The sequence below is a fragment of the Rhinolophus sinicus genome, linkage group LG03 (assembly GCF_036562045.2).
Source record: "Rhinolophus sinicus isolate RSC01 linkage group LG03, ASM3656204v1, whole genome shotgun sequence".
Classification (NCBI taxonomy): Eukaryota; Metazoa; Chordata; class Mammalia; order Chiroptera; family Rhinolophidae; genus Rhinolophus; species Rhinolophus sinicus.
In genome coordinates, this window is record NC_133753.1 from 24,679,225 (window position 1) to 24,694,934 (window position 15,710).

Here is a 15,710-nt window from a genome sequence, read left to right on the forward strand (position 1 = left end):
GGTTGAACAGTGAGGGTTTGAACTGTGTGGATCGATTGAAAAATATATATATGCCTATAAGTGGGCCCGTGCAGTTTAAGCTCCCATTGTTCAATGGTCAACTGTATATTCAAGTTAAGTTCTCATGCTTTCTACGTGTACCCTAACACCTTCTTTGTTAAAGAAGAAAAGAAATCTGTTTGAATTTCCTCTTAAACTGGATTCAACCAAAAGTACAAGGGCTTTTATGCCAAGAAAGAACCATATTGCTTTATAATAAATGTCAAGGGTGCTCCAACACCTTAAACCACTAAGTCTTTCCTCTTCTGTTGATAAATCTGTGTATGTTTAAGGGAACACATGCAAAATTCAAGCTATCTTCAAGTATGCCTCAAGTTTTATTTTCTACAGGGCCTTTTTTAGTCTCCTGTGCAGATATGTGCAAGCCCAGAGTCAGTCAAGCATGCGTGAATAGCTTGGGCTCTCTTTGGTGTCCACTATCCATGCATGCCACCTCAGCCAGGATATGCCTGCCCCAACCACAACTACAGCTGCAGGCTACTGTTGGCTTCCTCCTGTTCACCTGTATTGAAGATGTCACTTCCAGATAAAGTATCCCCATTCAACCACAGCAGAAAATCTGCCAGTCCTCATAGCCTGCCCCATCCTGGCCACATATTGACCTGTGATGGTGGCGGGGAATAGGAGTAGCCCCACGCCAGAGCACCTCAGATTCCCACTGTACTTATCTCTCAGATTCCCGCTGTTCTTACCCGAAGTTCAGCAGTTCTCCAAGCATAAATGCTTCTTGGATTGTTATAAGCCTTTGGTCAATTTCTGGAGCACAAAATGGTTATGTTAATTTTGTCCAGTTTTATAGTTGGTTTTTAAGGGAGTAGATTTTCTAATCTCCTCACTTGTCCATAACTGGAAGTCTGTTTATTTTTAAATTCCAACTCATTTTAGAGAAGGACTTGAGATTTTTTTGTGCATCAAAAGAGGCATGGCCTAAAGAAAAAAAAATCTGAGGAACCCTGAATTAAGTCAATTCCCTCATTTTACAGAGGAAGAAAAAGAGACAGAAAAGCCATATGACTTACCCAAGATGAAATAACTTGGTTATGGGGTGGCCGGTTAGCTCAGTTGGTTAGAGTGTGTGCTGATAGCACCAAGGTTGCCCATTTGATCCCCGCATGGGCCACAGTGAGCTGTGCCCTCGTTAAAAAATAAAATAAATAGCTTGGTTAATTTTTTAAATAGTAGTAAATTAATCTACCATTTATTTAAATCGTGGTGATAAAGCTACTTTTCCTAGAACGTTGTTTTCACAAATTATTTAAAATATTGCCATCAGTTGATCACTTCTGTCTTTTTCCCCCATGTACAAGTATTACTTCTATGGATATATATGACCCAGAATTTTATAATAATGAATAATGGATCAAAACTATGACTGGTTCCTATTCTTGTTACCAACCAAGAACTCGTTTCTAAGCCATCATTTTTAATGGAAATAATACCAGATCTAAAATCTCAAAAACAAAATTGAACAGAAAACGCAAGTTACAGAATGAAACAACAGTATGATTTCATTTACATGTAAAGTTTAAAAACATGCAAAATAATACTGTATGTTCTTTATGCGTACAAATTATGTTGTAAATGCATAAAAGCATGCAAGAGAATGATAAAGTCCCAATCCATATTGAGAATGACTACTTCTGGATGAAGGGAAATAAGATCAGGGAGTGGGTACAAATACAATTGTATTTCTTAAACTGAGTGGCGAGTGTCTGTGTGTTTGTTATATTATCCTACAAACTTTTTGTATTCATAAAATATTTCATGATAATAAAAAGCATTCAATACCAAATATATTATTTTAAGGAGGACATAAGAGTTACATTTCAAAGAAAAGGATCAGGCTGGCTCTTGGAACACACAGCATCTATAAAGAACTGAGATTTTTATTCCCCTAAGTGGTTTATGTGAGGAGCTCAGAGACTTTGTATGGTTAACATAAACTTCAGAAACCTTCTCTTTTTCTTAAAGAGAAACACTAAGCCTTCATACAGTGAACCCTTATGTTGGAAGACAAGTTAAGGGATGTATTAGTATTTTTAAAAATTGTGAAAGACTTTAAACTGGGCAATAAAGACGATTGGGTGCCCAGTCTAACAGATTATGTCTACCTTTCATTGTCTTTGAGCTATTTTACAACTCTGTGAGGTGCAAAAAACTGATAGCAGTGCAAGTAATTCTTGTCCATAGAAATAGAAATGCAAATTGTTCCTGGAGTACAATTGATCTCTCTCCCTTTACCCAAGCAACCTTGTATCTATTAATCAAATTAATTTCAGCACTGCTGATTATCTATATATGTGTCTGCTTCTTTGTATTATCTTTTGAATCAGTTGTAATATCTTAGTGGTTCCCTCGTTTATTAATGACAAATAAAATTTTGGACACGTGTTAATTTTATATTTATATAAGGTATGATTTTAGTTTTTAAAGATAATTATCCTTTAACATGAGGGAAGAGTGTGCTTTCATCTCATTTCTGCCAAACCACACATATTGTGCGATGCATGAGGCAGCTCCTCCCGGCTACGGACCTGGCCCCTTGGGATTCTTTGGTCCTATTAATTCTCTCCTGCTCTTTTCTTTTTGCTCCTCCATGTTAGATTTTTTTTAAAATCTATATTTGAACTTGGATTCCTTGCTTCCTTAGCAACTGGAAAGATTATAATTGTAAGTAGAATTATATATTATCATATATAGGCCATATATGGATTAAGGCCATATCTACATCCACAACATGATATGAAAAATTGAAATACTTAGAGAGGTCAAATCAGATCCATTTCCCAGCTTCCTGCTGTCCAACCACCCTCCTCCCAAACTCCAAATTTACCTTTAACATTGTAAACACACTATATTTATACATATACATGTCCAATTAATAAGCAAGTGAATGGGTGCCTATTGTGTGCTTAACACCATAGTAGGTGCTGAGTGGCGTCTCATGTGAATGAGAGTCCCTTGACCCACAGAAGTTTACAGTTCATTTGGGATGACAGGGACATAACAGTATATGCAGTATATGATAAGTACTAAAAGGAGTGATATTGGCAATAAATGCTTCATTTATTCATCCATTGAGCAAATCTTTGTGTATTGTCTATTTTATACAGGCATTGGTGAACTACAGTGGTGAACAGTGCTAACACAGACTGTCCCTTCACCAAGCTGAGCCTAGAAGGGACAAGGACAAGTAATCAGGAGGTTACAATATTGCCTTGCCAGGGCTACAAGAGGGGAAGTACAGGATGTTGTGGGGGCACATAGGAGGTAAACCTACCCCTGCCTGGGAAGCCGGGGGCTGGAAGGACCTCCTGGAGGAAGTGCTATTGGAAGCTGAAATTGGAAAGACCTTAGGCCAAATAGGCCAGGAGTTGGGTGTAGATGGCAATCAATCTAGACTGTGGGAACACTGTCTATGCAAGTGTCTAGAGGTAAGAGAAAGCAAAGCGTGTTCAGGTATCTAAAAGAAGTTTAGTATGACTGAGGGGGGTGAGAGTGGAAAGGGATGAGTTAGAAGAAGTGAAAAGGGTCCACTAATTTACATGGAGCCTTGTTAGCTATGTTAAGAAATTTCAATTTTATCCTAAGAACAATGGAGGAACTATTACAAATTTGTTGTTTCGTTTTAAAGATTTGGACCTGATCATATTTGATTTTAAAGCAGACACCCTGGCTAGAATTAGGGTAATGAATTTTAAATGAGTGGGACAGGAGACAGGGAGTCTAAACAAAAGATAATGGTCACCTAAATAAAGGGAATGGGAATGGGAATGGGAATGGAGAGGAAACACAGACTACAAGATGTTTAGGAGTTAAAAATCAACAGATTTGATAAAAGATTGAAGTGGAGACAGCCAATAGGCAGAGGTATATGGGTCTGTCTGGTGTCCAAGACAGGCAACTGGACTACAGATACAGATTGGAGAGTCAGGAATAATGGAACAAGATGAGATTACTCAGAAAAGGGAATAGAGAGAAATACAGGAAGAAAGCCCAAGACAGAACCCTGAAGAAAACAGGTAGAGCAAGAAGAGTCCACAAAGAAGCTGAAAGAGAATGACCTGAGACGTGGAAGAAAAACCAAAATAGCAGAATGTCATGAAGGTAAAGGGAAGAGAATGCTTCAAAAACAAGAGCAAAGTCAATAGTATTTGAGGCTGCAGGAAGGCCAAGGAAATGAGAACTGAGTTGTGACTTTGGGATCTGAAGGGTAGCAGAATATACCACCCCAAAATGACTGTAGAAGTACAGGACATGCTACTTCAAAATATGTTGCTTTGATATATTATTATTTTGTGCTGTAGATACTTGAAAAACAGTAAATACAGGGAGAGGCTTCCTCTGAACTTCCCTCATCTGCCTAAAGACAGATCCTCAATTGTCATAAATCCTCTCTCTGGGAGTTTCATCAACCAGGGAAAATTGATTCTTATCACAGGAAAGGAGAGTAGAAGTTGACACTACACCCAGACACCTTGTCATAAGCTATCTTACCTCCCATCTGTTCTTCTCAGGGCCCATTCATCTCTCCTAAAAATCATTTACTCTCCCCTGAGAGGTCTACATTCCTCCTCTTCTTTCCCTACTCACATGGTATTTAAGCCTGAATTCTAAGCCTTCTCAGGGAGGTACTCACTTTTCATGGGTATTTCCCATGTAAACATGAGGTATACATGATAATAAACATCTGTTTGTTTTTCTCCTGTTAAGCTGTCTTTTATTACCAGGGTCTCCACTAAGAACTCAAAAGAGTAGAGGGAAAATTATTTTTTCTCTCCTACAGATCATTTAGCCACAGGGAACGCATTGGTGGTTTTGGTGAGAACGTTTCAGTGGTGTGGTGAATGATGATTGCAATAATGGGGTAAAATGATACTACAGTTTTTTGACATTTCTTTTGTGACTACCAGAAATAAATGCATTTGTTGCCTCTCTGTTCTGAGTAAGTATATTGTTTTCCCCATTTAACAATTATTTGCATGTTTCTCTTGTCTTAATTTTTCTCAACTATGAAATGACTACCTTGGTATTTACCACCAGAGGTACTGAGAACCTTGAATAACATTTAGGAAAGAATCTGTAATCCTCATACATGCGACCCATAACTGAAAGACCATACCATTATCATGGCTCATTTCATTTTATCTGGATGTTTTCCTAACTGGATTGGTTTTACATGTCGACATGAATTAGTATGCAGTGCTATTGTTAAATGGAGTGTTGATTTTCACTCCCCAGAGAGTTTTCTCCCTCAGTGATGGTAAAACAAAGCATCCATAATTGCAATAATAACACCCTCACCTGTGATCTTGTCATGTCACAAGGATCTTAAAATAGGAGCTTGGCTGAATTATTGCTTAGAAGAGAGACCTTCAGAGAAAAGGCATGTGCTGTAGGAACAACCTGCAGTGCCATTGTTTGCATTTTTCTTTTTCCTTTCCTAGTTCCACATTTAATCTGTGAAAAGCCAGGAGAAGATGAGACCTGGCATCATATAGCCTCCAACCCTTCTTTTAAATAGTTCTCGTTTCTCCCCCAGCTGCTCCACCAGTCCTGTGAGGCTCCTCTCATGGACCCTTTGATCCTCCAGAGAGGACTTCCTGATACCTGGCCCCAGCTACTCTTTCTTGCCTGGTTGGCCACTGAAGAAATAGTGGGCAAGAGCTTGTGGTTTAAAAGCTGCCGATTCACACCTCAGCACATTCTTATCAGAACCAGACTCGATGGTGATGCGGTCAACACCATCTCAGCATGAGCAGAAAACTCGGGTTTTTAATCAGTTATCTGTTCACAACTGTAGCCATTGTCCATTCTTTCTGATACCACCACTAAACATTGTTATAAACATGCCTCCTTTAGTTGATTTCAGCATTTATCAATCTGAACACAGAATCCATTAAACCAGCATGACAGCAATCTCTTCTGACAGCACACCATCACTGAGTCGATGTGCTGGGTCGTGCGTGGGAGACGTGGAGAACATACCTAAGGAAGGGCAGGGGGAAGGGGAATGTATAATTAAATCAGGAATGAAAATCAACTGAAAGGGGTGTCAAGTGCAACTAGTCTAAAACACAATGTGCAACCAAACCCTTGGCAATGGTATGAAATCACTCTCAAGGAGAACATTCAGTTAAAACCCTATTTTCAGAAACTAGTTGGGAAAGGATTGCTAAGCAGCAGACTGCTGAACATTATCTTTAGAAACAGCTAAATGACAGATACATAGTAAAAGTGGATAGGTGAACGTATATGAATAAAGATGTAAGCATTTTGTTCTGAGTAAATTACTAAGAATTTTATATTTAAGGCTCTGCCAGAAGAAACACTTGTTAGCTGTTTCAGGGACGGACATCTCAATAGGTGATGAGGTCATCCAACATTGTTCTCTATGCTCTCTACGGTTGCTGAGGTCCCTGTCTTAGATGCCGGTGCACACACAGTCTCCATATACCACATATGTGTGTGCATACAATACACCAGCTCTGACTGTAAAGAACAGCATAAGGCCCAGCTCATTACATGGCAGCATCACTGGAACACCTGGCAGCTTGCTGCTTTTTTCCTCCACAAGCCAACTTTAATTCTGAAGCTTTAATGAAAACCCAAAGGTCTGGGCCGGCCCGGTGGCTCAGGCAGTTAGAGCTCCATGTGCGTAACTCCGAAGGCTGCCGGTTCGATTCCCACATGGGCCAGTGGGCTCTCAACCACAAGGTTGCCAGTTCAATTTGTCAACTCCCACAAGGGATGGTGGGCTGTGCCCCCTGCAACTAGAAAACGGCAAGTGGACCTGGAGCTGAGCTGCGCCCTCCACAACTAAGACTGAAAGGACAACAACTTGACTTGGAAAAAAGTCCTGGAAGTACACACTATTCCCCAATAATGTCCTGTTCCCCTTCACCAATTAAAAAAATAAAAATCCAAAGGTCTGCCTAGACTTGTCTATTCTGTGTGAATCAGGTATCCAGGTGGCCATGCTTATGAGATCCATTGGGATATTTTTTTCCCTTTAATTCATCTTTTTTTTTTTCAATGTCTCTGTCCCTTATAATCTGCAAGCATGTTTCATTTAGCAGATCTTGCCTCTGTCAAGCCCTGTGTTATGGCTGACTGGATGGCTATATTTTCCTTGCTGGGGAAGATAAACCGAAGTGATCAGCAGTTCTCATAGCACAGCCATTGAGTTAGGAAGCTTTGCCAGGCCTACAGAAACCAGGAATACTGCTACTGACAATGAGATGCATTATTTCCTCAATAGCATATGTCTCTCAACTCCTCAGGGTATGCAGAGGTCTACTGACTGGAGGCCTCACACTGGTGCCACTTTCTCCCCAGCACATTGCCTCAGCACGACCAGGAGAAGCGGAAAAGAATCCTGGGCAGGGGGCAAGGCAGAGAGGGTGGTGACAGCCAAGGGGGATGCCAGCTTCCAGCTCTAGCTACTGTTACCACACAGTGTCCTCATCCACACCCAGAGGAAGAGCTACCACAGCTCCAGATGCCCGGATAGTATTTTAAAAGATTGATTTATGTTTTTTTCCCTCCCTGAATATTTTCTTTCCCATCAAGCAGGGAACACTATGCTTTATTGCCTCAGAGAAGGCAAATGAAAGTACAGACAACAGAGTCTTTTAATTCTTGTTTACCAAGCCCTTAGGAGAATGTAGAAGGTTTGTGGTAGAAGTAGAAGGAAAATGTTCAAGAGTTTTACAGTGGAATGTATTTAAGAAAGTTGAAGGGAACAGATTCCCTTCAGTTTTGGCTTCCTGGCAGGGCCCACAAGGAGGTGGCAAAACCCCAGAAAGGAAAGACACTGGGGCCCTCAGCTTTGCAAACAAGCGCCATGTCCCAAGTGGGGCATGGAAGCAAAGGTGTCACCAGATCTGAAGGGGTTTCTGGGAAAGGCACAATGTCTGTCTCAGGGTTTAACAGTCACAGATGACCCATTGACAGAAGGGCACCTCTGACATGGAACTGAGTAAGATGGCGGAATCTTCACCTGATCCCAAAGTGGGGAAAAACCAGGAAGGACCGAAGTTAAACATTTTGCCTGTCTGTCGGCGTGGGGCTCAGAGGCAGAAACTCAATTGATACAAAAAACAAAGGAAGTGCTGTTCTGTGAGTCAGACTCTGTGGACTGAGAATCGTACATTCATCGGGAGAATTGCGCAGGGTTTTGTACTGTGTCGACATAGTTCAGCTGGAGCTACATTTTCCAGAATTCCCTCCCTGTATGGTACACATTAGGGTTGGCCATAAGAGAAACGTCACGTGAGATTTGGGAGGCAGAAGTGAAGCAGCAGCCTGGATGCTCTGAAGGTCGGCGCAGGGCCCTGAGTGGCGCTGGGCTCACAAACCGTCATTGCTGACCTCCTGGCTTACCTCGCCGCTGTGGGCCAGCAGCCGAGCCCACAGTTCCTTCAGTTCCCACTGCTGCTTCCTTGCATTCAAAGCCTTACCTCACGGTTGGCTTCTGAGAAAACCCAATCTAAACCAGACCTCATTGGATGGAACAATGGACTGAATCTGATAAAGTTCGATGTAAAGATCGGCTTTAAGATTTTGAAAACCATCTATACATATACAGGGGAGATACCCACAATGTCTAATCACTGTTCAGCCTGGGCACCACCAGAGCAACTGCAGACACCAGAGCTGGAGCAGGCTTCTGGTTGTGCCTGTGGGAAATCCAAGAGTCCCAGGTTTCCAGTAATTTTACATCCCGTACAGCCATACCAGTAGAATATGTATTGTTTGTGTATAGGGTGCCGCTGGTGCAGATGAAGAGAAGCATGTGAGTATGACCCAGATACAGCTGAGCCACCATTTCCTTCCTTAGGGCCTGCCTTAGCACTGCATGCTGGTCAAAAGAAACACAAGTCTGACTCCAGACAGCCTTGAAAGTAACAAAGACTTTCCTACATATCTCTCCGAGAGGTCAGTTGAGAAGTTACATTATCTGACAGACAGCAAGTTCTTTGCCCTCAAAGTCCCACCCATAATGCAGTTGCTTAAATCTTCTGTTCTCCAGAGGCTCCAGCAGGCAGTGAGCTCTCTCCAATGATCAACACTATCCCCCAGTCTGCACTGGCCCATAAACCATGCAGTTTCCATGTCATACAAACCAAAAGTTGTCCTCAAGAGGTTGAAGTTGGAGAAGGAGTAAGACTTGGGGGAGGAGAGACAAATTAGACATCAATTTTTTTTTGTACCTGTCACCAGTGAAATTTAATTATTTAAATTGATCCTAAATTCAGGATCCACCCTCCTCACTGGATTCAGGCCTCCTGTCAGGGAAAATTAGCAGTACATCCACGGTACAGAATAACAGTACATCCACAACTCAATTACCTCTCACCTCCAAAGGAAGCCAGTCCCTAGTTCAGATAGGTATTAGAGGGAGGGTTGCTAATGACCTCCAAGCCCATTAGTAACCTGTGATGTTGGCTTCAAATGCTGATATCAGCAGGCAGTATGGCCCATTGCCCCTTGGCAAGACGTGAACTTCTCTTTCTGTCCTGGCAGTCATGTTCCCAGTTCTCAGGTAGCATCTGCTATCGTCCAGACACTAAAATCCAGGCTAGTACAAAGGGCTTCAGATATTGGCCGACTTCTAAACCTTTCCCATTTTAGTCTTTTCTGCACTGATGTATGAAGTAAAAGAGTATGTGGTGAGACAGTGTCGAAACTCCATTTTCTCTGCTAATGCAAGAGAGTAGGAGGGAAGAAAACACAAAACAGGCTCTATCTTACAGGCTCACATTGTCATTCTCACAGGAGCTCACTTTCTTCCTGGGCAGCTTGCCTCTCGAGGGGAGGGGACCGTAGAACCCCGGGTGGTGGGGCCAGGAACTCCAATTTGTGTCAGAAAGAATAGCAGTTGCCCATGAATGCTGAGCAAATTCCCTAAGGCACCCAAGCCGTAAGCAAAGGAATTCAGAGGCCACAAACTCTTGCTGCCTCTATCCCACCCACCTAGAAAGACACAGGCAACAAGTCATGGAACGGGAAAAGGTATTTTCAACCAGCAAAGCCCTAATAATCTAAAATATATAATACTCCAATAAACCAAAGAGAGAGACAACAACCCATTATTTAAAAAATGGGCAAAAGACTTGAAAAGGCATTTCATAAAAAACTAAAAATTAAAAAGGTGCTTATTAGGTACTAGAACAATGCAAGTTAAAACAATAATGAGATACCTTTACACATCTTACAAAAGAAGAAAAGATTTAAAAATCTGACAATATCAAATGATAGTGAGAATGAAAAACAATGGGAATGCTTCTACACTGCTACTGAGAGAATAAATTGGTTCAATCACTTTGGAAAACCATTTGGCAGTTGAATATCCATAGATACTATGCACAGAGCCTTTTGCCACCTGTCCCAAACCTGACCACTTCTCTTCCAGGTCTTCTAGAACCTGGTCTGGATTAGCTTTTCAAAGAAATGAGGTCTGGGGCGGCCGGATGGCTCAATTGGTTAGAATGCAAGCTCTGAACAACAGGGTTGCTGGTTGGATTCCCACATCGGCCAGTGAGCTGCGCTCTCCACAACTAGACTGAAAACAACGAGCTCCCCATCCGGAGGTGCGGCCGGATGGCTCAGTTGATTAGAATGTGGGCTCTCAAAACAAGGTTGCCGGTTCAATTCCTTCAAGGGATGCTGGGCTGTGCTCCCTGCAACTAAAGATTGAAAATGGCGACTGGACTTCGAGCTGAGCTGCGCCCTCCACAACTAGATTGAAGGACAACGACTTGGAGCTGATGGGCCATGAGGAAACACACTGTTCCCCAATAAAATTATAAAATTAAAAAAAAAAAAGAAATGAGGTCTGGTTTGAGGGGCTGGCTTTCCTGTCTGTCCCTCCCTCCCTCATTTCCTCCCTCTCCCTCTGTCTCTCCCTTCTCCTCTCCCTCCCTTTGTTTCCTTCTTTTAGTTTTTCAAAAGGGTGAGATAAAATATATGTATACAAAAATCCATAGAAAATATTTAAAAAATGCATGGAGTATATTTGGACAGTTTAACAAATAATTACAAAGCAACCCCCTGTATAACCAAGATCCAGATCAAGAAATCATGATTATCAGCATCCGAAGAGTCCTCTGTCCGCCCTGAGTAGTCACCATCCCCTCCGTCCCCATTAGAACTACTATTATCCTTACATTCATGATATTAATTTCCTTCTTACTCTTTATAATTTTACCACCTGTGGGAGAGCCCCAGAGGGTAGTTTGCAGGCTCTCGGCCTCGCGTGAAGGGGTGCTGGCTCAAGTGGTGAATGGCCGTCGGCTGTGGCTGGTTGGCCGTTGGCTGTGGCCGGTTAGCCAATTGGCCGCTGGTATGGCTGCTGCGTCTACGAGGATTGCCGAACAGACCCGAGCAGAGCTGAAGAGAGCGGAAGAGGAGGGCCGAGAGAGAGAGAGAGAGAGAGAGAGAGAGAGAGAGAGAGAGAGAGAGAGAGAGAGAGAGAGAGAGAGGAACAGAGGAGAGAGTGGAGGAGAGTCGTCGGTCGGTCGGTTGGCGGAAAAGCAGACGGCAGGTCGGCGTCCGGTGGGCCCAGCCTCCAGTGAGACCGTGGTGGTATGACTTCCCTACCTATGGCTCCGTGGGTGTTCCTTTTCGGCCTCACCATATCCTGCGTTCTTGTGTGGGGAGCGGGAGCAGAGACCCCGCAGGCCGCCCCGCCTGAAAGATGGTGCGGCGATAAGGCCTCCTCGCACAACAAATGGCGCAGCGAGCAGGGTCTCACGCACGACACCACCCATCTTTGAACTGTACATGTATGGATTCTCACTGAATACACTCTTCTGTTGTCAACATTCTTTTCGGCAGCATTATATTTGTGAGATTCAAACATATGGCTCTAGTTGTAGGTCACTCATTTTCATTGCTGTATTGTATTCCATTGTATGAATACATACACTACAATTGTAGTGCAATTTCCCATTCTATTCTTGACGGACAGGGTTATGTCCAGTTTGAGTCTATTATAAACAATGCTGCCAAGAACATTCTTGCATTTAAATCCTGGTGCACAAGTGCAAGAGCTTTTCTAGGGCGATGACCTAGTGTGGCTTCCCTTTAATCCAGGCTTAGTGCATTCATGCTTCTTCCCGGTCTCCTCTTTCAAAACTAGCTCTCAGGAAAGGTCATAAATTCACTCATGCTAAGGTACGAATGGCCGAGAAGTATTACCACGTATCCTCTCCCATATAACTGAGCTAACATCAAACGAATTAACTTCTAATTGTAGAATCTCAGTTATCTGGAGGCTGCAGGTAAAATCTATTAGGGTTGGCCCTGAGAAAAAAGAATCACATAGCAGTAACACATGAACCAAGAAAACAAACAAACAAAAAGCAAAAAAACACATGAAAAAGTATCATATCCAAGGTGTTATATTTATTATATTTTTAAAATCTTCATACTTTCAATAATCTTGTGAGGAAAAAAAAGGAACCATAATAACTATTCTATCTGAACAGTCAAAAACCAGGCACAAGACATGAGTCTCTTCTCCAGTACTTAATGGCTAAGCTAATTGAAATGGTGTGGGGACAGAGTCCCAGAGAGCAGTTTCCAGGCTCTCGGCCTCACATGGAAAGGTATTGGCTCAGGTAGTAGATGGCTGTTAGCTGTGGCTAATTGACCATCAGCTGTAACCAGTTAGCCAATTAGCCACTGATATAACTGCCTCGGCTGCGTTGGTTGGTGAGTCGGTTGGTTGGCAGGCAGAGAAGCGGACAGCAGGTTGCAGGTCGTGGGGATCCAGGCTCCAGTGAGACTATAGTGCCTCCAGTGAGACTATAGTGGTGTGACTCCCCTATCTATGGCTCTGTGGGTGTTCCTTTTTAGCCTAGCCATATCCTGCATTCTTATGTGGGGAGCAGGACCAGAGAACCTGCAGGCCACCTCACACGACAAATGGCACAGTGAGCAGGGTCTCCCGCACGACAAATGGTCAAGAAGAAATCCTTAAGGCCAGACACCCATGTTTGAGGCCCAGTTCCATCAGCTAGATAAGTCATCTTCTCCAAGCTGATTTCCTCATCTGTGAAATTGATATGATGCTATTACTTACCTCGTGAGGTTGTCGAGAAGATAAACAACAGTGCCTGCCACTCAGTAAGTACTCAAACAGTATTCAGTATCATTCTGCTTGTTTTTATTTTTGAAGCTGAGTGTGAGCCCTTTCTGTGAGAGCTAGGTAAGCAAACGATCTGAACCAGGTTCACTGAGGCTATTGGGGATTGTCATCCAGAGTGTCATGCGGGGTCTCATCTCCTGCTCCCCACATAAGAACGCAGGATATGGTGAGGCCAAAAAGAAACACCCACGCAGCAATAGATAGAAGAGTCATTCCACTATAGTCTCACTGGTGGCTGGGTTGGAGACACAGGATGCAGGAGCCACATGATCCGCAACCCGCCGTCCACTTGTCTGCCAACCAACCAACTCTACTTGCAAACTGCAATCTGCCGTGCTAACTGCAATCCGCGCTTGCTAGCTCAGCCACCATCTTCTTGCTAGCCCCCATTTTCTGCTAGCGTAGTCACGGTAGTTATATTAGTGGCCAATGGCTCACTGGTTACAGCTGATGGCCAACTAGCCACAGCTGATAGCCATCCAATCACAGTTGATGGCCATTTACTTCCCGAGCCAGCACCTTTCCATGTGAGGCTGACAGCCTGGAAACAGCACTCCTGGCTCTGTCCCCACAGGGATCCTGGCAGGCTTGGAGTAAATGGAGGAGAAGAGGGAAAGAAAGCAAAAGTGAAGCCAGAGAGAGAAATGAAAAGGGGCACATCTGCTGAGCAGGAGGAAAGTGCCAAATTTCCAGAGGTAGGCGGCTGAAGGCCAGTTGGAGGGGTGCGTGGAGACAGAGAGAAGGCTGTAATAATAGGTCCTGCCTGGAGAGAAGTATGAGCCGCTCTCTCTGGGTCAGGGCAGAGAAGTCAGATGTTGTCAATATGTAACTAGCAAGGTACAGGAAAGACGTGGATTAGATAGCAATTAGCAGATAGAGATGTGCATACCCACAGGGCAGCCAAGAGTCAACAGCTCCTGTGCACGCTGTTGGCTTCCCAAATCAAGCACCAGAGAGTCACTCAGCTTTTCTGCGTCAAGATTTTCTCCTAGCTTGGAAGCTTGCTCAGTATAGTTTGGAGGCACAGCTACAGCAGGAAAGTGTGTGTGTGCGTGTGGACCCCAGGGTCAACTCTCAACCAATGGGGGATGAAGGTTGATAGATAAATGTCCTAACCTTCCATACTTCAGAGGGACAATTCTAGGTGATTTTTATATGGTTCTTCAAAGGATCTCCAGGGAGATTGTGCCAATTGTCCACCACAGTGATAATCAGCTCACTAACGTATCTTTCACTTCTTCCTGTATGATTCTCCTTCTTCCCTGTATCACTCTCCTCTCCTCCCCACTGTCTTCCTGGGATAGCCTCCCAAATACACTGTTGTCACCTTGTCTCAGTTCTGCCTTAGGAACGACCCAAACTAAGTTATATTGTTATCATCTAACACAAATCTGGGAAATGAGATTCATAAAAAACAAAGCAGTGTTGAATGAAAATGGTAAGAAATAGACTAAAGTCTATGGCATAATATCATTTACATGAGTATTCCCTACGTGTACTACCTATTTTATAAGGAAACACACAGATACTATTGTGCCTATCAGACACATCAGAGTCGTTGTCTGTGGTGGTCGGGGAAATGGAAGTGGGAAATGGGGATAAAAGGGAATTTTTAAAAAGTGTCTTACGTGGACCAATGATGACTGTGTAGAGTATGAACTGATGAGCCAAGGAGCATGATTAACTCAACTCTGCACCTAAGGTCTAAAATGAAAAAAAAAAAGAGAAGAAAAGAAAAGAAAATATAGGGAGACACTATATGATACTTAGTGTAGGGAAGGCCTCTTAAGGTAAAAAAAACACAAACCATAAAGTAAAAAATAGTAAACTTGACTACATGCACAAGGTTCATTCAGAAGGAAATGGCTAATTGTGGCCTATTGATACTATAGAATACTATTCAGGGGTCAAAAAGAACAAAGCTAAGCTGTATGTACTGTCGAAGGGCACAAAATGTAAGGAGGCCATTCTCAGGGTCATGCAGGTTTCAATTGCCTCACCCTACTTCTGACCCTGCCAGGATACATTGATAGGTGAAAAAAGCAAGTCAAAGAATAAAAGTACAATACAATTTATACTGTAAAATGGGGAATGGCACAAAAACAAATCTCTGTTTTGATCTGTACGTTCTACACATGCGGTATGTAATGCTTAGAATGAAGTCTGGAACATTTGAAAAATAAATATATGTGTTTAAAAAGGTGGAGGGTGCATGAAAGGATTCGTACATGACTAGTTTTCCTGTGAATAGTTTTGAGCAATAAAACCAGTTTTTCCAAGTGTCACTAGGTTCATAAGACCTCATCTTTCGAGGTCATACCCCTGGAGAACTTCTTGGGCCAGAGCCTGCACTTCCCTAAACTTTCCAGCAGGGGGCAGAAACACCATGAACCGATAGCTCTGGCAAACTTCCCTGTGACCTGGAATTTAGGGCTTGGCCACGCCTGCTTGAGCAGCAGACATTTGGCCTGCTTCTCCACCATTAAAGGCTGAT